Consider the following 27806-nt stretch of genomic DNA (forward strand, 5'->3'; position numbering starts at 1 on the left):
TAAAGTGGACACCATTTGACTTATGCAATTTGAAACTGTGGATATAAGTACACTCAACAAAAATATAAACGCAACACTTTTGGTTTTGCTCCCATTTTGTATGAGATGAACTCAAAGATCTAAAACTTTTTCCACATACACAATATCACCATTTCCCTCAAATATTGTTCACAAACCAGTCTAAATCTGTGATAGTGAGCACTTCTCCTTTGCTAAGATAAGCCATCCCACCTCACAGGTGTGCCATACCAAGATGCTGATTAGACACCATGATTAGTGCATAGGTGTGCCTTAGACGGTCCACAATAAAAGGCCACTCTGAAAGGTGCAGTTTTGTTTTATTGGGGGGGGATACCAGTCAGTATCTGGTGTGACCACCATTTGCCTCATGCAGTGCAACACATCTCCTTCGCATAGAGTTGATCAGGTTGTCAGTGGTGGCCTGTGGAATGTTGGTCCACTCCTCTTCAATGGCTGTGCGAAGTTGCTGGATATTGGCAGGAACTGGTACACGCTGTTGTATGCGCCGGTCCAGAGCATCCCAAACATGCTCAATGGGTGACATGTCCGGTGAGTATGCCGGCCATGCAAGAACTGGGACATTTTCAGCTTCCAAGAATTGTGTACAGATCCTTGCAACATGGGGTCGTGCATTATCCTGCTGCAACATGAGGTGATGTTCTTGGATGTTGGCACAACAATGGGCCTCAGGATCTCGTCACGGTATCTCTGTGCATTCAAAATGCCATCAATAAAATGCACCTGTGTTCTTCGTCCATAACAGACGCCTGCCCATACCATAACCCCACCGCCACCATGGGCCACTTGAGCCACAACATTGACATCAGAAAACCGCTCACCCACACGACGCCACACACGCTGTCTGCCATCTGCCCTGGACAGTGTGAACCGGGATTCATCAGTGAAGAGAACACCTCTCCAATGTGCCAAACGCCAGCAAATGTGAGCATTTGCCCACTCAAGTCGGTTACGACGAAGAACTGGCGTCAGGTCGAGACCCCGATGAGGACGACGAGCATGCAGATGAGCTTCCCTGAGACGGTTTCTGACGGTTTGTGAACCGAAATTCTTTGATTATGCAAACCGATTGTTTCAGCAGCTGTCCGAGTGGCTGGTCTCAGACGATCTTGGAGGTGAACATGCTGGATGTGGAGGTCCTGGGCTGGTGTGGTTACACGTGGTCTGCGGTGTGAGGCTGGTTGGATGTACTGCCAGATTCTCTGAAACGCCTTTGGAGACGGCTTATGGTAGAGAAATGAACATTCAATACACGAGCAACAGCTCTGGTTGACATTCCTGCTGTCAGCATGCCAATTGCACGCTCCCTCAAATCTTGCAACATCTGTGGCATTGTGCTGTGTGATAAAACTGCACCTTTCAGAGTGGCCTTTTATTGTGGATAGTCTAAGGCACACCTGTGCACTAATCATGGTGTCTAATCAGCATCTTGATATGGCACACTTGTGAGGTGGGATGGATTATCTCAGCAAAGGAGAAGTGCTCACTATCACAGATTTAGACTGGTTTGTGAACAATATTTGAGGGAAATGGTGATATTGTGTATGTGGAAAAAGTTTTAGATCTTTGAGTTCATCTCATACAAAATGGGAGCAAAACCAAAAGTGTTGCGTTTATATTTTTGTTGAGTGTACTTTTATTCTGAGAATAGCCAGCATTGATTTTAACATCCTGGTGTAAATAAGGTATCACCACATGTGTAGAGCTCAAAAAGAATGATAGGTTGAGTTTTCATTAAAAAACAACTGCAGTGTGGTAAAATGTATTCATAAATATGAAAGAACAGGCTCTTAATAATTATTAACTATCGCATACTGTATTTTTTTTTTTCTCAAGATTTGTTTTTGCATAAGTTTGAAAAAACAACAGATCATAAGTTTAGGATAAATTACTTATCATGAATTTAATTTTCGAAGTGGCGCTAATGACAACACTCATACTGAACATCATTTCGCTTGCATAGACTGATTTTGGAGATCAAGCAATAATTGCAGGTGGGCTTTCTGAGGTCCCAGATAGCTTTTCTGATTTCATTTTCTAAATTTCAAAATTTAGTAAATTAGCATATGGTCCACTAATACTTATGTGTAGACACTAGTCCCTAGAAGCAACTATTTTTGGTTTCAAATCTGGGCAAATGCAGTCCCAGAAAATTCCGAATGTGACAAACAAGAAACAGGTGTAAACAAGTCAATGCTGCTAAAAATACAAACTTGCAGAAACAAAGATACTATTCTGACATGGTTTTGCAGATAAGACTGGCATAGCATGTTTCAAGTACACACACATATGTCAGAAAGTGGGGGGGACATACCATATTCTGTCCCCCCTGGTTGAAAAGGTGGGGGGGACATGTCCCCCCTATCCCCCACCAAATTGTGCCCGTGCTTGCGACCAGAAGATCCTCAGTTCAAATCCCACCCTGACCCAAAAATCATTAAGGGCCCTTGGGCAAGGTTTTTAATCCTCTAGTTGCTCCAGGTGTGTAGTGAGTGCCTTGTGTGGCAGCACCCTGACATTGGGTGAATGTGAGGCATTATTGTAAAGTGCTTTGAGTGTCTGATGCAGATGGAAAAGCGCTATATGAATGCATTTACCGTTTACCATATTGGCAGAGTTCAGAACACACATTGGTAATTATAAAAAAAATAAATAAATACATAATACAGGTGATTTCGGCATGGGTGGAGGTGATAAACTGTTTTTTGTTTTGTTTTTGTTTTTTTTGCCAGCACTTTGGTCGTAATTAGCTGATTTAAAAAACAATAGTTTTACTATCTGTGACATTAGAAAAAAGTGATGAGGAAGTGTGGATTTTTTTTTTCTTAGAAACAATTTCAAATCTGAAAAATGACAAAAGTGACTGAAAATATCAGGTATTTTTTAAAATAAATATTGTTTTCCTTCTTGAATATGTTATTAAATATTAAAACCATTCACACAAATAAATATCTAGTCTTCTTACCTGCCCGTTTCAGTGAGATCATCTTTAAATGTATCCACCTTTAATACCACATCTGAAAAATAATTTAATTCCTTCTGTTTTGGTTGAACAAAACTCCATTTGACACACGGGACTTTGGTGCCAGGTTCCAGCGCCAGCTGTAATCAGTTGATCAGACTGATCGATCCAGTCTGTGTTGTTAACAAGTGGCTTTGCGCTGCAGGAAAAAGACTCACAGTGCCTCATCTGTTCATAATGTCTCAGTCTGCATGCAACAACATTATCCCATGATCCAGAAAACAAGAAAATAATCTGAAGATCCTCAGTTTTGTCTCAGTGTGGAGTGGAGAGGGACTCCGTGCAAGTGCGTGCTCGTCAATATAAGTGTTCCACCTGCCATTCTGCCAGCAAAAAAATAACTGTTCTGACACCGAAAACATGGTGCAGCTCCAACCCAATCCATTGGGCTGTCAGTAGACTGTAAAAATCCAGTAATTAATTGACAATTAAGATAATGGTTCCGGAGTTGATGCCACTTCCTTCTTCTTATCCAATGTCAGCATGCCAGGATGTTCTTGGTTTTTGGCGCGCGGTTCAGAATCTGAATATTTGTCTCTTCAAGAACTGCACCAGGAAAGGATAAATTTCAAACTGTTGTTTAATTTTAGTCTTAAATATTAATGAAAACATGGCATTACATGTCACCTACACTTTAAAGCTCTTAAAGAGATTGGCGTCCCCCATCTGACTGATCTGACAGGGGCATTCAAACAACTGTGACTGATCTGATGGGTGGAACTGATCAATGTGCCGGTTGCAGTCTGATCGTGACCGGTGCTTTAAGAGTTTAAAGAGTCACAGCGCTTCATTCATTCATGGCAGACCGGGGAACTGGGTTGATCAGATGGGGGGTAACCAATCAAAGCACCGGCATCTTCCGAGAAATGCCAAAATATGTGCCCAAGGGGTGCTATATAAAGGGTGAAAAGCAGGGGGCCTAAGACGGACCCCTGTGGGACCCATATTTCATGTCACTAAGGGTAGAGATAGTATTATTGTACAAAACGGTGAGAACGACTGGGCAGGTATGATGTCAGCCATGCAAGGGCACTCCCAGTAATCCCAAAATGATTCTCCAGCCTATCGAGCTGAATATGATGATCCATGGGATCAAATGCAGCACTGAGATCTAACTGCACCAGAACTGTAGTGGTGTCCGAGTCTATTGCAAGCAGAAGATCATTCTCCACTTGAGTGAGAGCCGTCTCTGTGGAATGATATTTTCTAAAAGTGGACTGCAGCGGCTCAAAGAGATTATTCTCAGTAAAGTGGTCCATTGTCGTGAAACCACCTTCTCCAGAATTTTAGAACAAAATGACAGATTAGGGTCAAGATTAGGTTTCAGCTGTAACGTCCCCTCTTTTTTTTTTTTAAAGAGGTCAGACATCCAGCTCGAACCCTGAGTTAAACAATCAGTCTGACTCCCCCCAAGACCACTGCACGTACACGCACACACATCCTACGCTGGTAGACTCGCTGTGTATTTTTCTATGGGGGGGTTGTCACACATGCACAAGTGGGTGTTAAAAAAAAAAGAAAAGATACTTGCCCTGTTTCGGAGAAATGGCTGCAACATGTGACCATTTGGGGGCAGTGTGGAGCCCTGCCTGCTCCTCTCACCTGTGGTCAGAAGGTTTGTTATGACTGAAAGAACAAGGATTCAGATGCAAGCGGCGGGAATGAGGTTCCTCTGTCAGGTGTCACGTGTCTGTCAGCCGGCTGATTAACAATCAGAAAGCTAATGAAGGACGGTGAGGAGGCCGTACTTTGAAGATGACAAACCACTGAACAAATAGAACATGATGCTTTTTTCTTGTCCTCTACAGGTCCTCGGTTCCTGTCTGAAGGACTGAAGGATGCACCACTCTGAACCCGTCTTTCATCACCTCCTCTGTGTACAGTAGTGTTCAGAATAATAGTAGTGCTATGTGACTAAAAAGATTAATCCAAGTTTTGAGTATATTTCTTATTGTTACATGGGAAACAAGGTACCAGTAGATTCAGTAGATTCTCACAAATCCAACAAGACCAAGCATTCATGATATGCAGACTCTTAAGGCTATGAAATTAGGCTATTAGTAAAAAGTTCACAATAGTAGTGTGGCATTCAGTCAGTGAGTTCGTCAATTTTGTGGAACAAACAGGTGTGAATCAGGTGTCCCCTATTTAAGGATGAAGCCAGCACCTGTTGAACATGCTTTTCTCTTTGAAAGCCTGAGGAAAATGGGACGTTCAAGACATTGTTCAGAAGAACAGCATAGTTTGATTAAAAAGTTGTTTGGAGAGGGGAAAACGTATACGCAGGTGCAAAAAATTATAGGCTGTTCATCTACAATGATCTCCAATGCTTTAAAATGGACAAGAAAAAAAAAAAAAACGCGTGGAAGAAAATGGAAAACAACCATCAAAATGGATAGAAGAATAACCATAATGGCAAAGGCTCACCCATTGATCAGCTCCAGGATGATCAAAGACAGTCTGGAGTTACCTGTAAGTGCTGTGACAGTTAGAAGACGCCTGTTTGAAGCTAATTTATTTGCAAGAATCCCCCGCAAAGTCCCTCTGTTAAATAAAAGACGTGGAGAAGAGGTTACAATTTGCCAAAGAACACAACAACTGGCCTAAAGAGAAATGGAGGAATATTTTGTGGACTGATGAGAGTAAAATTGTTCTTTTTGGGTCCAAGGGCCGCAGACAGTTTGTGAGACAACCCCCAAACTCTGAATTCAAGCCACAGTTCACAGTGAAGACAGTGAAGCATGGTGGTGCAAGCATCATGATATGGGCATGTTTCTCCTACTATGGTGTTGGGCCTATATATCACATCCCTTGTATCATGGATCAGTTTGGATATGTCAAAATACTTGAAGAGGTCATGTTGCCTTATGCTGAAGAGGGCATGCCCTTGAAATGGGTGTTTGAACAAGACAATGACCCCAAGCACACTAGTAAACAAGCAAAATCTTGGTTCCAAACCAACAAAATTAATGCCTCACAGATGTGAAGAAATCATGAAAAACTGTGGTTATACAACTAAATACTAGTTTAGTGATTCACAGGATTGCTAAAAAAAAAAGCAGTTTGAACACAATAGTTTTGAGTCTGTAGCATCAACAGCAGATGCTACTATTATTGTGAACACCCCCTTTTCTACTTTTTTTTACTAATAGCCCAATTTCATAGCCTTAAGAGTGTGCAGATCATGAATGCTTGGTCTTGTTGGATTTTTGAGAATCTACTGAATCTACTGGTACCTTGTTTCTCATGTAACAATAAGAAATATACTCAGAACCTGGATCAATCTTTTTAGTCACATAGCACTACTAGTTTTTACATCGTGTCTGAGTTCTGTCTTGGAAGATTAAAATTGAACTCTTGAAATATTCTGAGGTGGAGAAATTTCTTTTTAAACTTTACATGGAAGCTTTAGACACTGGTTGTGCTTTTTGTGCAGCTGTCCCCCCGTTCTTCTTGTGTGTCAGTAACTGGAGCACCACGTACGTACAGCACAAACCTCTGCCAACACTAGTTTTTACCTTGAGAAATTCAAGCTCATAGTTCTGTTAGAACCGACTTTCCACAAGATAAAATATAATATGAACTATTGTATAATATATATAATATATATTATAACTATAATATGACTATTACTACAGCTTTAAGGATGGCCCACAATGGCGCTCGGTGCTCCGCGCTCCAAGCCGCGACGACAGGCACGAACCACCGGATTATTTCTAAACGGATGGGTGTGTGGAGCTGGGACCGTCGTGTGCACTTTCTCTGGTTATCACAAGGGCTTGACATCAACCATTTTCTGGCACATTTCACTTTTAACAAGAGATTTTGTCGTGGAAAGCCGCGCGGAGGCTTTGTGCGTCACGACCGATTCGCTGTTTGAGCGAGACAAAGAACGCCTCCGTTTCGGAGTGTTAGAGGACAAGTTCGGACATGCCCAGCTCTCCACAATTTCTCTTATAACTCACTCGACTGGTAAGCATTGAAAGCTGAGATAGGCATGTCCGAACTTGTCCTCTGGCATGCCGAAACGGAGGTGTTCCTTTGTCTCGCTTCCAAAGCAAATCGGTCGTGACGCGCGAAGCCTCCGTGTGGCTTTCCACGACAAAATCTCTTGTTAAAAGTGAAATCTGCCGAAAAATGGCTGATATCCAGCTCTTGTAATAACCAGAAAAAGAGCACACGATGGTCTCGTATCCACAGAGCCATCCATTTGGAAATGGTCCGGTGGCTTGTGCCGCGTCGTCGCAACTCGGAGCGCGGTGCACCGAGCGTCCTTAAAGGGGTCCTTAAAGCTGTACTAACAGACCTTATTCTCTGTGAAGCCCGTAAAATTTTCACCGAAAGCCAGATAAATTTTTCGAATGGTTTCCAGGTGCCAGTCTCTAACAGCTTCTGAAAAAATTCTGATGGAAAAAAAAAAAGTCCTTTTCATTCTGCCATTTCCAGACAATGAAAATCCGACGACGGGGCGGGACCACTCCTTCCACAAGGCGTGCTCACAGGCGAATGACGTCACCGACAGGCGTGGAAAAACTCACGCATACGCACAAGGGTTCAAGCTTGTCTGATGTGAAAACATATGAATCAAATCCATATAGTTAAAAAAAAAAATAAAAAGGTACGATACTTTATGGACAGACCTCGTGTGTGTGTATATATATATATATATATATATATATATATATACACGAGGTCTGTTAGAAAAGTAACGGACCTTTTTATTTTATGCAAAAAATATATGGATTTGAGTCATATGTTTTTACGTCAGCCAAGCTTGAACCTTAGTGCGCATGCGTGAGTTTTTTCATGCCTGTCGGTTGCGTCATTCGCCTGTGGGCAGGCTTTGAGTGAGCACTGGTCCACCCCCCCATCGGATTTTTATTGTCAGGGAAATGGCGAAATGATTTGGGCTTTGCTCCATCAGAATTTTTTCAGAAACTGTTAAGACAGGCAGCTGGAAACCATTGGGCTGCCCTTTGTCACCGTTTTTTTTTTTTGCGAGTGGTCCTCTCAGGAGGGCAAGGCATCAGGGGCAGCCCGCAGGAGGCTGCAGACAACCCCGGCGGAGACCGCTGCATGTCGACTGCTAACCCAGGACATGGACAGCCAGCGCACAGAGGTCTAAAAAGTGGGCTTCCCATGGATAAGGGAAGTTCAGTTCTGGTGTTTTATCGCTGTGAGTGCATGAAAAGTGTCATTTATTTTCTTGCGAGCCTTCTCTACAGCACCAAGACTTTTCGTGACCAGTGCGCAAAGGACCCAGGAAGACAGTTTGTTCTGTCCTGTCTGACTGGTGATGTGTAACGCGGAGCTGCTTCTGTGCAGGCTGCACAACGCCACATCATTTCAGCATGACTTTTGGCAAGTTGGTGAATTATTCAGGGCTTCGATAACAGCTAATCAGCTCTTATAAAGCTAAACCGATAAACCACCCAAAAATTTATTGGAAGCTACATCTAACCGATAACTAAGTACACTTGCAACTCCTAACAAGCTGATTTTGAGTTTTAACACCACAATTGCTTCTGGTATCATCAAAGGCGACCATAGATCCAAACAATAAATCAGCACTTCTGTCTGTGCACCCTGCCCACTGCTGGAAGTTGCTGATTACTACATATTTTGCAGCAGTGAAACAATTGAGAGGAGCTAAACTCATCTCTACACACACACAAAACAATTATTCTGTAACGGAATAGAGCAGTGAGGCAGAGGTCTTGGGAAAATAAAGCAGTTTTGACTTATGGTTTTGATTTAAAATCAAATTAATCCTGATAGAATAACTCCATTAATGTCAGTTCTGTTGTTTGTACAAAGTTAAAATATAACACAAAAGTCAAGTTGTGATAGGCAACCATCTGATATGACCAGAGTCAAAATGCATAGAACACTGCCATCTACTGGTGCCCAGATGCTCAGACCCTTACCAATGATCCTTTGCGTACCAGTTTTTTTTTTTTGGGGGGGGGGGGGGGGCACCAGAAAGTTGCTGCAGTTTAAACAACATAATCCACGATGACAATTGTAATTGAACATTATACAACCAAAATGTACATTTTTGTTTCCTTAACTGCAACAAGAGGGTGCAGCAACTCTCAGGCACGCAAAGGATTATGGGATATCTCAATACTTAGGGCAAATACTGCCATGAACATTACTGGCCAGTAGATGTCAGTAGACACCGTGAAAACATGCCAAAACAAATATTCCAAATAATCCATGTCTGCTATGTTTAATCTGCGTGGAATTTAATAAATGCAAACCGATTTTCAGACATATATATATATATATATATATATTACTCTGGAACAAAGACAACAAACAGTGTTGTAAAGGACAATAACCAGGACATTATAGAGCAAACAAGGAAGCGATTGCAACTCAGTGATTCCAATTGAAAACCCAGAGAATATATTCATGAGAGTTTTAGGCACAATATACAAAGAGTTTAATGCTGTTGTCCCTGTGGAGCCTGATCAGAGCGTCTCAAATGCATTTCTCCTATTGTGAATTTTTACCCATAATGCACTAGCACTGCTGAGGCATGTCCACACTAAACCTTCAAGATTTGTGCAATACTTTAAAACTAAAACATGTATCTGATATTTTCACTTTATAAAAATTAAGTGATGTTAATTTAAATAACATGTCTGAAATTAGTTTGGTTAAATTTTAACCATAAGTTAAAACTGTATGCCTCTGGATGACTTGGGTGATATTGCCAGTAACTTACACATAAGATATGTATGGTTAGTATGGTGTCAGTTGACACCATACTAATCATACATATGTATGTGTATTCACTTGAATATAGGTTGAAGAGGATTTGCAAATCATTGTATTCTGTTTTTATTTACATTTTACACAACGTCCCAACTTCATTGGAATTGGGGTTGTATATATATACTCAACAAAAATATAAACGCAACACTTTTGGTTTTGCTCCTATTTTGTATGAGATGAACTCAAAGATCTAAAACTTTTTCCACATACACAATATCACCATTTCCCTCAAATATTGTTCACAAACCAGTCTAAATCTGTGATAGTGAGCACTTCTCCTTTGCTAAGATAAGCCATCCCACCTGACAGGTGTGCCATATCAAGATGCTGATTAGACACCATGATTAGTGCACAGGTGTGCCTTAGACTGTCCACAATAAAAGGCCACTCTGAAAGGTGCAGTTTTGTTTTATTGGGGGGGGATACCAGTCAGTATCTGGTGTGACCACCATTTGCCTCATGCAGTGCAACACATCTCCTTCACATAGAGTTGATCAGGTTGTCAGTTGTGGCCTGTGGAATGTTGGTCCACTCCTCTTCGATGGCTGTGCGAAGTTGCTGGATATTGGCAGGAACTGGTACACGCTGTCGTATACGCCGGTCCAGAGCATCCCAAACATGCTCAATGGGTGACATGTCCGGTGAGTATGCCGGCCATGCAAGAACTGGGACATTTTCAGCTTCCAAGAATTTTGTACAGATCCTTGCAACATGGGGCCGTGCATTATCCTGCTGCAACATGAGGTGATGTTCTTGGATGTTGGCACAACAATGGGCCTCAGGATCTCGTCACGGTATCTCTGTGCATTCAAAATGCCATCAATAAAATGCACCTGTGTTCTTTGTCCATAACAGACGCCTGCCCATACCATAACCCCACTGCCACCATGGGCCACTCGATCCACAACATTGACATCAGAAAACCGCTCACCCACACAACGCCACACACGCTGTCTGCCATCTGCCCTGGACAGTGTGAACCGGGATTCATCCGTGAAGAGAACACCTCTCCAACGTGCCAAACGGCAGCGAATGTGAGCATTTGCCCACTCAAGTCAGTTACGACGACGAACTGGAGTCAGGTCGACACCCCAATGAGGACGACGAGCATGCAGATGAGCTTCCCTGAGACGGTTTCTGACCGTTTGTGCAGAAATTCTTTGGTTATGCAAACCGATTGTTTCAGCAGCTGTCCGAGTGGCTGGTCTCAGACGATCTTGGAGGTGAACATGCTGGATGTGGAGGTCCTGGGCTGGTGTGGTTACATGTGGTCTGCGGTTGTGAGGCTGGTTGGATGTACTGCCAAATTCTCTGAAACACCTTTGGAGGCGGCTTATGGTAGAGAAATGAACATTCAATACACGAGCAACAGCTCTGGTTGACATTCCTGCTGTCAGCATGCCAATTACACGCTCCCTCAAATCTTGCGACATCTGGCATTGTGCTGTGTGATTAAAACTGCACCTTTCAGAGTGGCCTTTTATTGTGGACAGTCTAAGACACACCTGTGCACTAATCATGGTGTCTAATCAGCATCTTGATATGGCACACCTGTGAGGTGGGTTGGATTATCTCAGCAAAGGAGAAGTGCTCACTATCACAGATTTAGACTGGTTTGTGAACAATATTTGAGGGAAATGGTGATATTCTGTATGTGGAAAAAGTTTTAGATCTTTGACTTCATCTCATACAAAATGGGAGCAAAACCAAAAGTGTTGTGTTTATATTTTTGTTGAGTGTAGAAAAACCAAAACGCCAGAGAGTAAATATCAATTCAGGCAAATTAGAAATAAATGCACGGCTGAATTATACAAATCCAAAATGACATTTTCAAAACTTAATTGTTCAAGCTGGCTCAAACCCAAAAATGCTATGGCAAGTACTTAACAACATAACAGGAAACAATAAAAAGAATAAATAAAATTCAAATTTATATCGATGGTAACCTCGTCAGGGAACACGAAAGGATTGCAAGTGCTTTTAATGATTACTTTATATCCTCTGTAAAGGAGTTATCCTCTGTCTTCACATCTCCTGATATTACACCAGTGCAGACAGGTCTTCAACCTTTGTTCTCCTTTACAGAAGTCTCCCAACAAGAGATATCTGCCACTTTTTAATCCTTAAACAACTCACACACGGGATGTCACTGGCTTAACAACGAACTTCCTGAAGACACACTCTGAAAGCTTTGTACTTTTGTTTCACCATCTGATCAAGTTATGTATTAGACTGTCTGTGTTCCCATCTTCCTGGAAAACTGCCCTGATCATTCCCATATTTAAATCAGACAGCCCTACATGCATTTCAAATTACAGACCAATAGCTATACTTTCAACAATATCAAAATTACTAAAAAAAAACTTTGTATAATCAACTTATCAGCTTCCTGGAGAAAAACCACCTGCTTGGTGACTTTCAGTATGATTTTCAGTCCAAACACTCCACTATGTCTGCGCTTCTACTGTTCACTGAACATATACGCTCTGCTTTAAACAAAGGACAAGTTACAGGTGCAGTTTTTATAGATTTCCGTAAAGCATTTGATACAGTAAATCATCTCATTATACTAACTAAACTTCAGTCCTTTAAGCTGTCCCAAAGTATGCTTGACACAATTACATCCTATTTGAGTGGCAGGTCTCAAATAGTCAAAATTGGTCAAACTAAATCTCGTCCTCTTAAATATAATATCGGTGTACCACAAGGGAGTACTCTTGGTCCATTACTGTTTCTTCTTTATATTAATGATCTTCCACTTATATGCAACTATTCTAACGTTTTATTGTATGCAGATGACACTGTACTCTTTTACTCCGACTCAAACCCCAATTTTGTAAATTCTAAATTGTCATCTGATCTCAAAACACTCCAAAATTGGCTAACGGATCACCACCTTAGTATTAACATGAAAAAGACAGAATGTATGTATTTTCATTCCCCCAGGAAGCAAGTCCAAATGTGCAACACAATCATGTTCTCCGATTACAAACTACACATAACAACCTATAAATATCTTGGTGTGCTCTTGGATTCTCATCTTAATTACAAAGAACATGTCAATTCTCTGACCAAGAAACTGCAACAAAAACTGTATGTCTACAACAAAATCAGACCATATTTGACAACCTCTGTTTCTCACACGTACCTCCATGCCGTAGTCCTCTCCTCTATCTCCTATTGTTTGCCTATATGGTCTCTCACCACAAATGATGTTCTTGATCCTGTGGCTCGACTGTACAACAGAGCTTTTAAAATTCACTGTCAACTTCCAGGTTGGACCCACCATTGTATAGCTCTGTTCAGATCAAATGCTCTGACTTTCAACAACTATATAAGCAGTATGGCTATTAGATTCTATTTTCAGTTAAAAAACTTCAACCTGCCACCAGCTCTGTTGGCTCTAGTACCAACTACAAACTCTCAAAGGAGCACCAGATCAACATCAGTGGAACAGCTCCAAGTCCCTTCTTATAAAAACACCTATTGACAAAGATCATTCTTCTACATCTATACTAAGGTGTGGAATGATATCCCTCTGGGCACTAGAACTATCAGCTCAGAGATACTATTTAAAAAAACTTAGAGACGATTTATTGAATAGTTATTCGTGTAACCACTGATCTACCTTTCTCACTTATCTGATCATTTTATGAATGTGTGCTGTACATGTTAGGTTTTTTGTCCACATGATTGAATGAAATGAATGTGTGTTGGTTTATGTGTAAAACAGGAACCTGCTGTAAAACAGTTTTTACTGAGTCAGGCCTGGGGTAATGTGCAATTGTGCTTTTAATCTTTTTCCTGTATAATAAATTAAATGAAATGAAATTGCACATGATCTGTGGACATATTATTGCATGTGGTTATTTCACAGTGTTATTGTGCAGTCTGGCAGCAGCAGGGAGGAACGACCTGCGGTATCAAACGAGCTGCTCAGCTCCACTACAGTCCGGTGCAGAGGGTGAGAGGAGTTGTTCATGATGGATTTGAACTTGGCTAACACCCTCCTCTCAGCCACCTCCTCCAGAGAGTCCAGAGGACAGCCCAGGACAGAGCTGGACTTCCTGACCAGCTTGTTCAGTCTCTTTCTCTCCTGCTCTGTGCTGCCCGGGGCCCATCAGACGACAGCATAGAGGAGAGCTGAGGCTACAACAGAGTTGTAGAAGTTCTTAAGCAGAGGCCTGCTCACTCCAAAGGATCTCAGTCTCCTCAGGAGGTGGAGGCGACTCTGGCCTTTCTTGTACAGGGTGTCTTGTGTTGTGAGTCCAGTCCAGTTTTCTGTTGAGGTGAACACTCAGGTATTTGAAATTGTCCACAGTCTTTATGTCCTCCCCCTGGATGTTCACCGGTGGGTGAGGTGGTGGTTTCCTCCTGAAGTCAATCACCATCTCCTTCATGTTACTGGTGTTGAGACACACGACCCACAGTGGCAGAGACATCAGAGAACTGGGGGTGGTAGCTGTCCGTGTTGTAGGTGAAGTCCGAGGTGTAGAGGGTGAAGAGGAAAGGCGAGAGGATGGGGCCCTCAGGGCACCGTCCTCTCGCCTTTGTCATCTCGCCATCTGTCTCTCCATCTGTCTGTGCTCAGCATAAGTCAAGTCCTGTTGCTGCCAGGGTCTTCAAATTCACAGGAAACATTCTTGTGATACAGACTCAAGTTCAACTATGACTAACCTTGACCTATTTTAAGAGGTCAAAAGGTCACATTCTGTTTCCTATTCTCATAAGGCTGAGGGTTTTTTAACATTGTATTTACACATACATACATATATATACAGTGGTCCCTCGCTATAACATGGTTCACCTTTCGCAGCCTCGCAGTTTCGCGGATTTTTTTTAGTCCAGTTTTGCATGCTTTCTTTTTTTTTTTTTTTTACAGCTTATTGTGTTCTGCGTCCTCATCAAGCAGGCCGGTCGCGGCACCGGTAGGTATCACCGCAAAGGGAGAGTACGCGCATTGGGCCTCATGTATCAAAGTTGCGCACTTGTGGCGTAAATTTACGGTGTAAATTTGAAGTACACCAAAGTTGCCGTGACATGTATCAAGCGGTGCGCACCTGCCCATTTCCGGCGTATGCCTGACGAGACCTTGATAAATGCGGCGGGTGAAAACAATCGTAATTATAATAAACACGCCCATAAATATTCAGACTCTGCTTCAGACACACCCTCATTTTATGACATGGAAGCCAGGAAGACGGCACAGAAAAAGAACTCCACCAATCACGATGCGTGCCAATAGAGCGTCAAAAGCGGCTGTCGCATCAACTGTTTTGAAGTATAATCAAAAAAGTGTTACAGTGGTCCCTCCTTTATCGCGAGAGTTAGGTTCTAAAAATAGTCCATAATACGCGAAACCGTGATGTAGTCAGCGTTATTTTTTTTTTACAATTATTATAGACGTTCTAAAGCTGTGAAAACCCTGTAAAACCACTTTATACACTTTTCTCAATCAGACATGAACATTTTCTCACTTTCCTCTCGTGTGTAAACACTCTCAAAGTTCAAACCTTAGTAGAAAAATAAGACCAAACTGTTTTCAGGCCCAAACATTTGTTTTCCTATAAATAATTATGATGGCTTTTAGAACTAATTAATTTAATTTTAACGATCAACGTATGAGGTTGGACACATAAGAAATTATTAATAGTGACTGACCAGTATTCCACAGATCGCGCCTCTGCGTCCTGACGCCGCGCCTTTTTCCACTCACACCTCGCTGCAGGTGTCTGTTTCCGTGTGACAAACACAGTTATGAGTAGTTGTTGGCGCTCTTTTTTTCTTCTGGGCGAGAAGATTCTTATAAACAGACACGCAGACCACAGTGCACTGTAAAAAAAAAAAAACATGCAAAATTTGACTAAAAAAATCCGCGAAACGGCGAGGCTGCGAAAGGTGAACGGCATTATAGTGAGGGACCACTGTATTCTCTTTTCACGTCAGTAATTCTTGACATGTGGATATTTGCTCGCTCAATTAATAAGACGCCTAATTTTTCAGATTTCTTTATTTTTAAAATGTGTTTATTTTATTGTAACAAACGAATGGAGAAAACAAAACCTGATTGCAGCACGGGCGAAGGGAATGACAACACTACAGCTGTAATTATCAATTTCATTGTCTAAAACGATCACACCACATGAAGTTAAGCTCAGCGCTGCTCTGGCTCCAGGCTCTGGAGAAAAAGGCGAGCAGCGCTTTCTTTGCAGTCAGTGTGGCCACAGATCGTGCTCAATAGACCAACAATCCCGCAAAAGTGTATTAATTATTATGTAGTATAATCAGGAAAGTGTTATTTATGTAACATATGCATTGATTTGTATAGTGGCACTGTTTATCATGTTGATCAGTTTCATTTTTATGTGGATTCCAGCGCTGGTTCATTTTGGTGTATAATTTACGCCACCTCTCGACCTGGTGTATATTTTCAGCGCAGCGTACGCCAACGACCACATTGATAAATGCCAAGTAGCGCAGCCGTTTTGGCGTACACCCCATATACGCTCAAATATCGCCGTACGCAACGTTGATACATGAGGCCCATTGTGTTCTGCGTGTGTCTGTTTATAAGAATCTTCTCGCTGAGAAGAAAAAACAGCGCCAACAACTACCCATAACTGTGTTCTTCACTCAGAAGAAGACACCTGCACCGAGGTGTCACTCAGTGTAAAAAAGACGCGACAGCGGAGCGGGGCCACGACGCAGAGGCACGGTCAGAGGAAAAAGCCATCATAATTATTTATAGGAAAATGTTCTATTTTTTTCTACTAAGGTTTGAACTTTGAGTGTTTACACAGGAGAGAAAAGTGAGAAAATGTTAATGCCTGTTTGAGAAAAGTGTATAAAGTGTGTAGTGAGGGGTTTTACAGCCTTAAAACATCTATAATAATTGTAAAAAATAACGCTGACTACTTGGCGGATTTCACCTATCACGGGTTATGGGCCTTTCACACTGAACACATCGGAAGCGTCAAATGCGTCAAAAATTGGTCTAAAAAGCATTATTTTCAATGAGACGAGTTGCTTTTTAAATGCATCAGAAGCGTTGCATCAAAAGCCAAGCTAAACCGACGCTTCTGACGGGAACGCGCATTGCCGCTTGTCGGCAGGCTGACGCGGTCAAAGTTCAAACCAATCCAACTTTTGACGCTTTGAGCTGTGACGTACCTTCGCTGCCCAATAGGAACGACGCGTCGGGCCAAAACACAGAAGACAAGTGGCAGAAACCACTGATCTGTACAAAACAGAAACATATCACAGGACTGTTCATTTATAGAGCAGTTTTCTGAAGAAAAATACTTGGAAATGTTTTTTGTTGTTGTTTGTTACCTCAGAATTTCTGATTACTGTTTTAAAAAGTTTAGAACACTTGTAATTAAAATAGCTAAATAAATCAATAAATGGTTCATCTGTAAATTAAAACCACCTGTTATTTCAGATTAGATAATTTCTTGTTTAACATAAGGAACCTCGGACATTTATTTTTAGGCAAAATAACATGGAAATTTGTACATTTTTTTAAGTCTGGTAGATTATTTATATCTCATTTCAACCAGAAAAACACACACTGTAAATAAATACAAATGTTTATTATAAATGCAACAGGAAATAATTTAACAATGACTGCAGTGTGATTGTAAAGTAGGATTTCTGTGACATAAACCTCATGATGAATTTTTTTATAGTCATTTCAACTTGTAATTTCGTCAAAATATGTAATTGCCTTTAATGTTGTTATCAGGACAGAGTCATTTCTAAAATATGAATTTGAGCACAATAAGTGGAGAGCTTCTATCTGTGCAAATGTCTTTGGACTTTGATTTCGTGGACATTTTTAATGATCCGTTCATTTATTGTTAAAATATAAAATGAAACAGCTTTTTAAAAAATAATAAAATAGTTGCTGTTGAAAGAGCCTTTTATTTAGAAGCAGGTGATTTTATGTTGGATTCTCAGGACCAGATGAAGGTCTCTTCTGCAGCTTTTAACTCTGGTGGTGTTGCTGAAGACACCTTTGTCCTATTTTGAAGAGCAGAGATGTTTTCTTCCGACTGGACTTTGCGGTGTTCAGCTCATCAATGGAAGTTTGGTTGTCTGCACAGCAAATGTTCCTGATTGGGACAAATAAAAATATTTCTTTAAATATAAAGAAACACTAAACAGTTTATATATAAGAAAGGAAAAAAAAAACGGAAAAACGATGAAAAAAAAAATGCCCGAAAAAAATAAGTTATTTAAAGTTGAGCTTTTGTGGTGTCTGAAAAAAGCTGTAGCTTTATTTGGTAAAAATAAAAAAAGACTGAACCATTTACAAATTAAAGTGTTCACTCAGGTCAACTGTGCTAAAAAGCTAAGCTAACGTTAGCCGATCAATAAACCTTAACAGCAGTGCAGAGACGTCACGTTTTACTTTTACTTTATCTTCACCTCGATAAAGCTGCAGAACTAAACTCCGTTGGTCAAACTGGGACTTCGCATATATCCAAAAAGTGGGAGATTTCAGACTGAGTGGGTTTGCTCCATCACCCCAGCTGCCTGCCTCGGTCTGCCCAGGAATGATGCCTGAAGGCCGACTTGTCCATGCGGGTCGGCCCGCTGTCGCGGTTCAATCGATATCCCACCAAGTCATCAGTCCTCCGTCGGTCAGCGTCACTCCGAAAAGTAGCTGAAAAAATGCTTCTTCCAGCAGGATGATGGTGAATCGTTCTACTGCTGTTTTTTAAAGCTTTTTTGTGGTTCACGTGATGCAAATTCAAGATGGCGATCACTGAACTTTTTTCAGGTTGTGGAAACAGCCAGAGTGTGACGTAGCCGCAATCTCTGCCCCCTTGCCGCTTCCGAAGCGAAGCGTCTGGCGTCACACATCGGAAACGCATCCGACGAATTGGAAGGCGTTGACGGATTGGCCTGAAGTGTTCAATGTGAAAGGCCCATTAGAACGTAATTCCCGAGATAAATGAGGGACCACTGTGTATCTACGAGGTCTATTAGAAAAGTATCTGACCTTTTTATTATATGCAAAAAATATATGGATTTGATTCATATGTTTTTACGTCAGACAAGCTTGAACCCTCGTGCGCATGTGAGTTTTTCCACGCCTGTCGGTTGCGTCATTCGCCTGTGAGCAGGCTTTGAGTGAGGAGTGGTCCAGCCCCCTCGGCGGATTATCATTGTCAGGAAATGGCGGAATGATTTGGGCTTTTTTCCATCAGAATTTTTTCAGAAACTGTTAGAGACTGGCATCTGGAAACCATTAGAAAAATTTATCTGGCTTTCGGTGAAAATTTTATGGGCTTCACAGAGAATAAGGACTGTTACTACAGCTTTAAGGATGGCTTTAAGGACGCTCGGCGTGCCGCACTCCGTGCCGCCATCGAGAGCCACAAACCACCGGATCATTTCTAATCGGATGGCTCTGTGGAGACGGGACCATCGTGTGCACTTTCTCTGGTTATCACAAGAGCTGGACATCAACCATTTTCCGGCAGATTTCACTTTTAACAAAAGATTTTGTCATGGAAAGCCGAGCGGAGGCTTCGTGCATCACGACCGATTTGCTGATGGAGCGAGACAAAGGAACACCTCCGTTTTGGTCTCACAGGACGGCTTTGAGATGGCGTTCAGACAGCTGTCGGTGGTTTTTCCATCGAGTGATTATCTGAGAAATTGTGGATGTGCCTGGACATGCCAGAACATGTCCCGTGAGGCTTCATCACGGCGTTGTTGTGCGCCATGCGGCACCGCCGCGACGCGCGGAATTCCTCCACACGTTTGTCTCAATGTGCCGAAAAAGTGCTGATGTCCACGTCTTTTCACAATTCCTGTGCTAGCCAGATGACATCCTGGATAAAACACAGCGTCCAGTTTGGAAATGAACGGCACATTCCACTGTTACAGGAGTGTTTGTCATTGAAAGAGGAGCGGAGGCTTCGCGCGTCGCGGCGGTGCCGCATGGCGCACAGCAATGCCGTGATGAAGCCTCACGGGACATGTCCAGGCACATCCACAATTTCTCAGATAATCACTCGATGGAAAAACCGACAGCTGTCTGAACGCCACCTCAAAGCCGTCCTGTGAGACCAAAACGGAGGTGTTCCTTTGTCTCGCTCCATCAGTAAATCGGTCGTGACGCACAAAGCCTCCGCTCGGCTTTCCATGACAAAATCTCTTGTTAAAAGTGAAATCTGCCGGAAAATGGTTGATGTCCAGCTCTTGTGATAACCAGAGAAAGTGCACACGACGGTCTTGGATCCACAGAGCCATCCGTTTAAAAATGATACGGTGGTTTGTGGCTCTCGATGGCGGCACAGAGCATGGCGTGCCGAGTGTCCTTAAAGCCATCCTTAAAGCTGTAGTAACAGTCCTTATTCTCTGTGAAGCCCGTAAAATTTTCACCGAAAGCCAGATAAATTTTTCAAATGGTTTCCAGCTGCCAGTCTGTTTTTTTTTCAGTTTCTGAAAAAATTCTGATGGAAAAAAAGCCCAAATCATTCCGCCATTTCCTGACAATGAAAATCCGCCGAGGGGGCTGGACCACTCCTCACACAAAGCCTGCTCACAGACGAATGACGCAACTGACAGGCGTGGAAAAACTCACGCATGCGCACGAGGGTTCAAACTTGTCTGACGTAAAAACATATGAATCAAATCCATATATTTTTTGCATATAATAAAAATGTTGGATACTTTTCTAATAAACCTCGTGTATATATATATATATAACTCAGCCACATGGGGTGTGCAGCCAGTACATTCTGAGTGCCAGTCCCAAACCCAGATAAATGAGGAGGGTTGCGTCAGGAAGGGCATCCGGCGTAAAACAAGCCAACCCAACTATGCAGACTAAGAATCGAATTTCCATACCGGATCGGTCGCGACCCGGGTTAACAACGTCCGCCATCGGTGCTGTTGCCCAACAGGGTGCCGGTGGAAATTGGGCTACTGCTGGGTGAAGATGACGAAGAAGAGGAGGAGAACGTTTCCACAAACAGCGGGAGAAGAAGAAAACTAGAAGGTTGGAAATGAGAGTGGGGACTTTGAATGTTGGTAGTATGACTGGTAAAGGGAGAGAGCTGGCTGATATGATGGAGAGGAGAAAGGTAGACATATTCTGTGTCCAAGAGACCAAGTGGAAGTGAAGTAAGAGCAGGAGCATCGGCGGTGGGTACAGGTTGTTGTACCATGGTGAGGACAGGAAGAGAAATGGTGTTGGGGTCATTTTAAAGGAAGAGTATGTTAAAAACGTGTTGGAGGTTAAGCGAGTGTCTGACAAGGTGATGAGTGTGAAGTTGGAAATTGAAGGGGTGATGATGAATATCATCAGTGCATATGCCCCACAGGTAGGTTGTGAGATGAAGGAGAAAGAAGATTTCTGGAGTGTGTTTGATGAGGTGGTGGAGATTTAACCCAAGCATGAAAGAGTGGTGATAGGAGTGGACTTCAATGGGCATGTTGGTGAATGGAACAGGTGATGAGGAAGTAATGGGTAGATATGGTATCAAGGATAGGAATGGGGAAGGACAGATGGTAGTTGATTTTGCAAAAAGGATGGAAATGCCTGTGGTGAATACCAACTTTAAGAAAAGGCAGGAGCACAGGGTAACATATAAGAGTGGAGGAAGGTGCACACAGGTGGACTACATTCTTTATAGGAGATGCAAGCTAAAAGAAATCAGAGACTGTAAGGTGGTGGCAGGAGAGAGTGTCGTTAGACAGCATAGGATGTTTGTTTGTAGGATGACTTTAGAGGTGAAGAAGAAGAAGAGGGTGAGAGCTCAACAAAGGATCAGATGGTGGAAGCTGAAGCTGTTGTGTGAAATTTAGAGAGCAGGTGAGAGAAGCACTGGTTGGAGGGGAAGCAATTTTGGACAACTGGAAAATTACTGCAGATGTGGTAAGGGAGATAGCTAGGACAGTACTGGGTATGACATCTGGATAGTGGAAGGAAGACAAGGAGACTTGGTGGTGGAATGAAGAGGTCCAGGAAAGCATAAGGAGAAAGAGGTTGGCGAAAAGGTTTTGGGATAGTCGGAGAGATGAAGAAAGTAGACAGGAGTACAAGGAGATGCGGTGTAAGGCAAAAAGAGAAGTGGCAAAAGCAAAGGAAAAGGCATATTGTGAGCTGTACAAGAAGTTGAATAGTAAGGAAGGAGAAAAGGACTTGTACTAATTGGCCAGACAAAGGGACAGAGCTGGAAAGGATGTGCAGCAGGTTAGGGTGGTAAAAGATGCACATGGTAATGTGCTGACAAGTGAGGAGTGTGTGCTGAGAAGGTGGAGGGAATATTTTGAAGAGCTGATGAATGAAGAAAATGAGCGAGAGAAAAACTTGGATGATGTGGTGAGAGTAAGTCAGGAAGAACAAGAGATTAGTAAGGAAGAAGTGAGGGCTGCTATGAAGAAGATGAAGAGTGGAAAGGCAGTTGGTCCAGATGACATTCCAGTGGAGGCATGGAAATGTCTAGGAGAGATGGCAGTAGAGTTTCTAACCAGATTGTTTAATACAATCTTGGAAAGTGAGAAGATGCCTGAGGAGTGGAGATGAAGTGTGCTGGTTCCTATTTTCAAGAACAAGGGTGATGTGCAGAGCTGCAGTAACTACAGAGGCATAAAGTTGATCAGCCACAGCATGAAGTTATGGGAAAGAGTAGTAGAAGCTAGGCTTAGAAAACAGGTGTTGATCTGTGAGCAGCAATATGGTTTCATGCCGAGAAAGAGCACTACAGATGCAGTGTTTGCTCTGAGAATAATGTTGTAGACGTACAGAGAAGGCCAGAAAGAGTTATATTGTGTGTTTGTGGACTTAGAAAAAGCTTATGATAGGGTGCCAAGAGAAGAGCTGTGGTATTGTATGAGGAAGTCTGGAGTGGCAGAGAAGTATGTTAGGGTAGTGCAGGACATGTACAAGAATAGTGTGACAGTGGTGAGATGCGCAGTCGGAATGACACTCATTCAAGGTGGAGGTGGGATTACACCAAGGATCAGCTCTGAGTCCTTTCTTGTTTGCAGTGGTGATGGACAGGTTGACGGATGAGATCAGACAGGAGTCCCCATGGACTATGATGTTTGCAGATGACATTGTGATCTGTAGTGAGAGTAGAGAGCAAGTTGAGTCTAGTCTGGAGAGGTGGACATGTACAAGAATAGTGTGACAGTGGTGAGATGCGCAGTCGGAATGACACTCATTCAAGGTGGAGGTGGGATTACACCAAGGATCAGCTCTGAGTCCTTTCTTGTTTGCAGTGGTGATGGACAGGTTGACGGATGAGATCAGACAGGAGTCCCCATGGACTATGATGTTTGCAGATGACATTGTGATCTGTAGTGAGAGTAGAGAGCAGTTGAGTCTAGTCTGGAGAGGTGGAGATATGCTTTGGAGAGAAGGGGAATGAAAGTCAGTAGAAGCAAGACTGAGTACATGTGTGTGAATGGGAGGGAGCCCAGTGGAATAGTGCAGTTACAAGGAGTAGAAGTGGTGAAAGTAGATGAGTTTAAATATTTGTGGTCAACTGTTCAAAGTAATGGAGAGTGTGCTAGAGAGGTGAAGAAGAGAGTGCAGGCAGGGTGGAGTGGGTGGAGAAAGGTGTCAGGAGTGATTTGTGACCGAAGAATATCAGCAAGAGTGAAGGGGAAAGTTTACAAGACAGTAGTGAGACCAGCTATGTTGTACGGCTTAGAGACGGTGGCACTAACAAAAAGACAGGAGGCAGAGCTGGAGATGTTGAGATTCTCTTTGGGAGTGACAAGAATGGACAAGATTAGGAATGAACATATCAGAGGGACAGCTCAGGTGGGACGGTTTGGAGACAAAGTCAGAGAGGTGAGATTGAGATGGTTTGGACATGTGCAGAGGAGGGACCCAGGGTATATAGGGAGAAGGATGCTGAGAATGGAGCCACCAGGCAGGAGGAGAAGAGGGAGGCCAAAGAGGAGGTTTATGGATGTGCTGAGGGAGGACATGCAGGTGGTTGGTGTGACAGAGGAAGATACAGAGGACAGGGTGAGATGGAAACGATTGATCTGCTGTGGCGACCCCTAACGGGAACAGCCGAAAGACAAAGAAGAGGATATATATATATTAGCATTATGCATAGCGACCCTGAGTTTGGGTTCTAAAGGTCAAGGTCACCGGAGTGCGTCAGGGAGCTGCAGCAGCTCCAGCTGGACGGTTCAAACTGCACTTTTGCAGAATTTAACTGGAGTTATACAAGTAGCCTGAGGAGGGCAGCAACACGTCCTCGCTGCGTCTGGTCTGCCGCCGGGATCACACGAAGAAGAAAAAGGAGCGGACTTGTTTAGTGTCATGACGTCACGGTGGCCGTGCTTTGATCTGCGACGCGCTGGAAGCTAAAGCTAGCAGCAAGACTAAAACACAAGTTTGTGCTTGTTGTTTGTTGTTTTGTCTTCAGAAGGCGGAGCGGCGTCAGGAGTAGCATCAGTCCTCGCACGGCTCGGAGCGGCTCCCGCGGCGGTAACTGAGAGCGCAGCCCGCGGCTCGGCTTGAACAGCCACTGACGGCAGGCCCAGCTAACATTAGCTGGGACGCTAACTTCACCAGTCAAAGGCAGACACGGCGAGTGCAAGTTCCGCTCCACAAACACACAGTCAGCACGCAGAGTGTTCGCTCGGTGCGGTTTTAGTGCTCTGTGCCGGCTAGCTTCGTCTTAAACAGAATGCTAAACAGCCAGGGCTAAACTGCCGCTACTTTGGCCTTATTTAACTATATGACGTCACAGAATAAATGGTAACAGGTGGAGTGTGTTAATGAAGTGTTTTTACACAGTATTCAGTGTTTTTTTTTGTTTTTTTTAATGGGCACACCATGAGAGATTTGCTGTTGGGCTGCTTTAACTAGGTGTGCCTAATAAACTGGCAACCGTGTGTGTGTGTGTGTAATATATATACACACACACACACACACACACACATATATATAAATAAATAAAATCAAGGCCGTGTCCATAACTCTCATTTGGCTGTTCGCATGGCAAGACTCTGGTGGCAAAAATTAGAACTACTTGTATAAACAAACATACTGCATTCAAGATGTCTTAACTCCTTTAATATTTTTTAGATTTTTTTTTATTCGGCCGTGTCCATAAACTCTCATTTCAGTATTCACACGGCAATACTCTGGTGGCAAAAGCCGACCGTATTCGAACGGCGGCCGTGTCCATAACTTTCATTTAATGCAGTATGTTTGTTTATACAAGTATTTCCAAGTTTTACCACCAGAGTCTTGCCGTGCGAATAGCCAAATGAGAGTTTATGGACACGGCGGCCGTGCAAATAGCCACTTCCTATAATCAAATGCAGTAACCCTTGCTAACTCTTACAGTATGACATGACATTGAATGATAATTGGATGTATTTATCAATTGTGGTGCAGTGCCGATGTACACTGTGCAGGCAGCTCTTCACAGTGTGTTATTGTGACTGTTAGTCTCTGTCTGAACATTTCTAATTGCACTTGAACCATGGAAATGCTTTGAACTTACCATCTGATTAAGTTGTTTAAGTTTGAAATGGGGCTGCAGCTATTGATTATTTTAGTAATCGAGTATTCTTTAGATTATTCTGGCGATTAATCGAGTAATCGGATAAAAAGTACTTTTGCGTTATTAAACACCATCAATAGTCCAGGGCTCTCCCTGAGCAATGGCGCATTGTTGCTGCGCCACCACTCAGATTGTCAAATTTTGTGTATCCCTTTCTGGGTAATTTATTTTTTCGCTCAGCACTTCCCTGACACCGGACTGTAAGCGCAGGTGGTCGGTGGAATCCTCAGTCAGTCAGGCAGCACGTGAATGTGAGCACAGCCTGTGAAAAACTGGTCTCTGGAGTGTAGCTTTTTCACAAAAGCCACATTGATAAATCCATTCTGCGTCCTGTCGAAAACCTGACTTAAAGTGTACGTAGAGAGGAGCACAGTCAGCAGACCAAAGTGTTTTTAATAACAGACAAACACTGCTTCGCTTTAAATGCGTAGTAAGCTATTTCAGATGATCAGTGTGAACCCTCTTTCTCTTAAAAGACTTTATTTTACTCTGTGTGTCACGTTGGAAAGCTGTAGCTTTTGGTACTAAATTGATTAGCTCATACACGACTTATGCGCATGCTCTAGTCTTTTGTTTTTTTTTTTCTGGGGATGTTAACAGTGCCACACAGGCCTGGCATATGTACTACAATGTTAAACGGAGCTTCGATTTTGCCTCATACATTTTTTTGGAATCGAATTATTCGAGTTACGAGGTCTGTTAGAAAAGTATCAGAAGCATGCGCACGAAGGTTCAAGGTTGGCTCATGCAAGCACACGTGATTCAAATCCATCAGGGTTTTGAAAAAAATAAAAAGGTCCGATACTTTTCTAACAGACCATGTACTCTTCTCATCCTTTCAGCCCTAGTTTGAAATTGCATGTTGCTGACCACCGGCTTCTTAAAACCTCTGGCTGCAACCTTTGCTTTGAATTATGTGATGTTGTGTGCTGATCGCAAAAACACACAGACGAAATAAGACAAGCGTAGCTGTCAGTTTGACTTGGAACACAAAAGACGTGGTGGTCCTCTGCGTACCGATACCTTTTCCGGTCAGAGTGATGGCATGTGAGTGAATCTCCTGTGCTGGTTGTGAATGACTTGTCCAGTAAGATTAGAAAAAAAAAAAAAAAAAACTAAAATTGATGCCAGTTGGTCCAGGATGCTCAGCGCTGCATCCTTGTAGGAATATTTGATGCTCCAATGAAAACTCAGTCTCAGGTCACATGATTGTTAAAAGTTTATGATCTTCTGTAGACTTTGATATTAGTGGTGACCCAACAAGGATGTGGGCATTACTTTCACTAAGTGAAATAAAATGAGAATACTGAAATGAAGTGTTGGAACAAATGCATACTGACACTGGCGGGAACCTTACAGGCCTTAGGAAACTTGACTTGTTCTTATTTATTAACTTGCTGAGTTATCGGTTGTAAGCACGGGTAATAGAGAAGAGTTTAAGCAATTGTCAATGTATATTTCATGTCACTTTAGTTAAGGTGTATTAAGTTGCATTGTGTCTGTTGTCGTCATTAATTTTAGAGAGCAATTTGTGACATTCATGAGACTCAAGTTAATGATAATAAAAGGTGACAGTATGTCATATCACATACATTTCATCCATTTAGCCCTTTGGGTTTACGCCTAATGTCCCCTGCTTCTTTGGGAGGCATATCGACAGTCCGCATGCTGTACACAGCAGGTACATTTTAAGTAAAAAAATGCACAACTTCACTTGCATGCAGTGCGCACTGGCCCGTTCAGATTCTAATTAAAGTCCACCCTCACCAGCTGTGAATACGTAGTAAGTAAAGTGTAATGCTGCCACCTGACCTGAGTACCGTGTGAACTGTGAAAATAAGGCTTCAGTGAGCAGGTTGTGATCTAATATATAAAGCTGACTGTGTATGTGTGTTTGCGCATGTGCGCTCTCAACCTAAGGGCCCAGTGACCTCTCCCTTGGTGCTTCCAGTCACCATACCAAGTTTGGTGTAATCGTTTAATTACTGTGGCAGTTCACCCCGAACACAAGCGTGCCATATACATACATAGGGCTGAAACGATTAGTCGAGTAACTCGAATAATTTGATTACAAAAAATGTTTGAGGCAAATTCTGTGCCTCAAAGCTTCATTTAACGTTGTAGTACATATGCCAGGCCTGTGTGTGGCGCTGCAATGTCTGCAGAAAAAACAAAAAACAGACAAGGCTGGAGCATAAAAACTAATCAAATTAGCAGCGATAGCTACCGCTTTCCAACGTGACACATAGAGTAAAATAAAGCCTTTTAAGAGAAAGATGGTCCACCCTGATCATCTGAAATAGATTTACTGTGCATTTAAAGTGAAGCAGTGTGTTTGTCTCTTTTTTTTAAAAAAACACGTCTGCTCTACGTGGGGAGGGGACTTTTGACCCGGTGGCCGG

At 42.6% G+C, this 27806-nt stretch overlaps 1 protein-coding gene and 1 long non-coding RNA gene across 5 annotated transcripts in view; both read left to right on the plus strand.

Annotated features, from left to right (window-relative positions):
• The first annotated feature begins 4875 nt into the window (after window positions 1-4875).
• On the plus strand, window positions 4876-6432 carry LOC117519772. The gene is made up of 2 exons (XR_004563409.1): window positions 4876-4943; window positions 6371-6432. It is a non-coding gene; the product is annotated as an uncharacterized LOC117519772 (long non-coding RNA).
• A 17671-nt stretch (window positions 6433-24103) lies between these two features.
• elf2a (E74-like factor 2a (ets domain transcription factor)) overlaps window positions 24104-27806 on the plus strand; it is an 82313-nt gene continuing 78610 nt past the window's right edge. For all 4 annotated transcript variants that reach the window (XM_034181014.1, XM_034181013.1, XM_034181016.1 and 1 more), the window contains exon 1: window positions 24104-24419. The gene's annotated coding sequence lies outside the window, so the exon portion shown is untranslated. The remainder of the gene's footprint in view (window positions 24420-27806) is intronic.

The sequence above is a fragment of the Thalassophryne amazonica genome, chromosome 11 (genome assembly GCF_902500255.1).
Source record: "Thalassophryne amazonica chromosome 11, fThaAma1.1, whole genome shotgun sequence".
Taxonomy (NCBI): Eukaryota; Metazoa; Chordata; class Actinopteri; order Batrachoidiformes; family Batrachoididae; genus Thalassophryne; species Thalassophryne amazonica.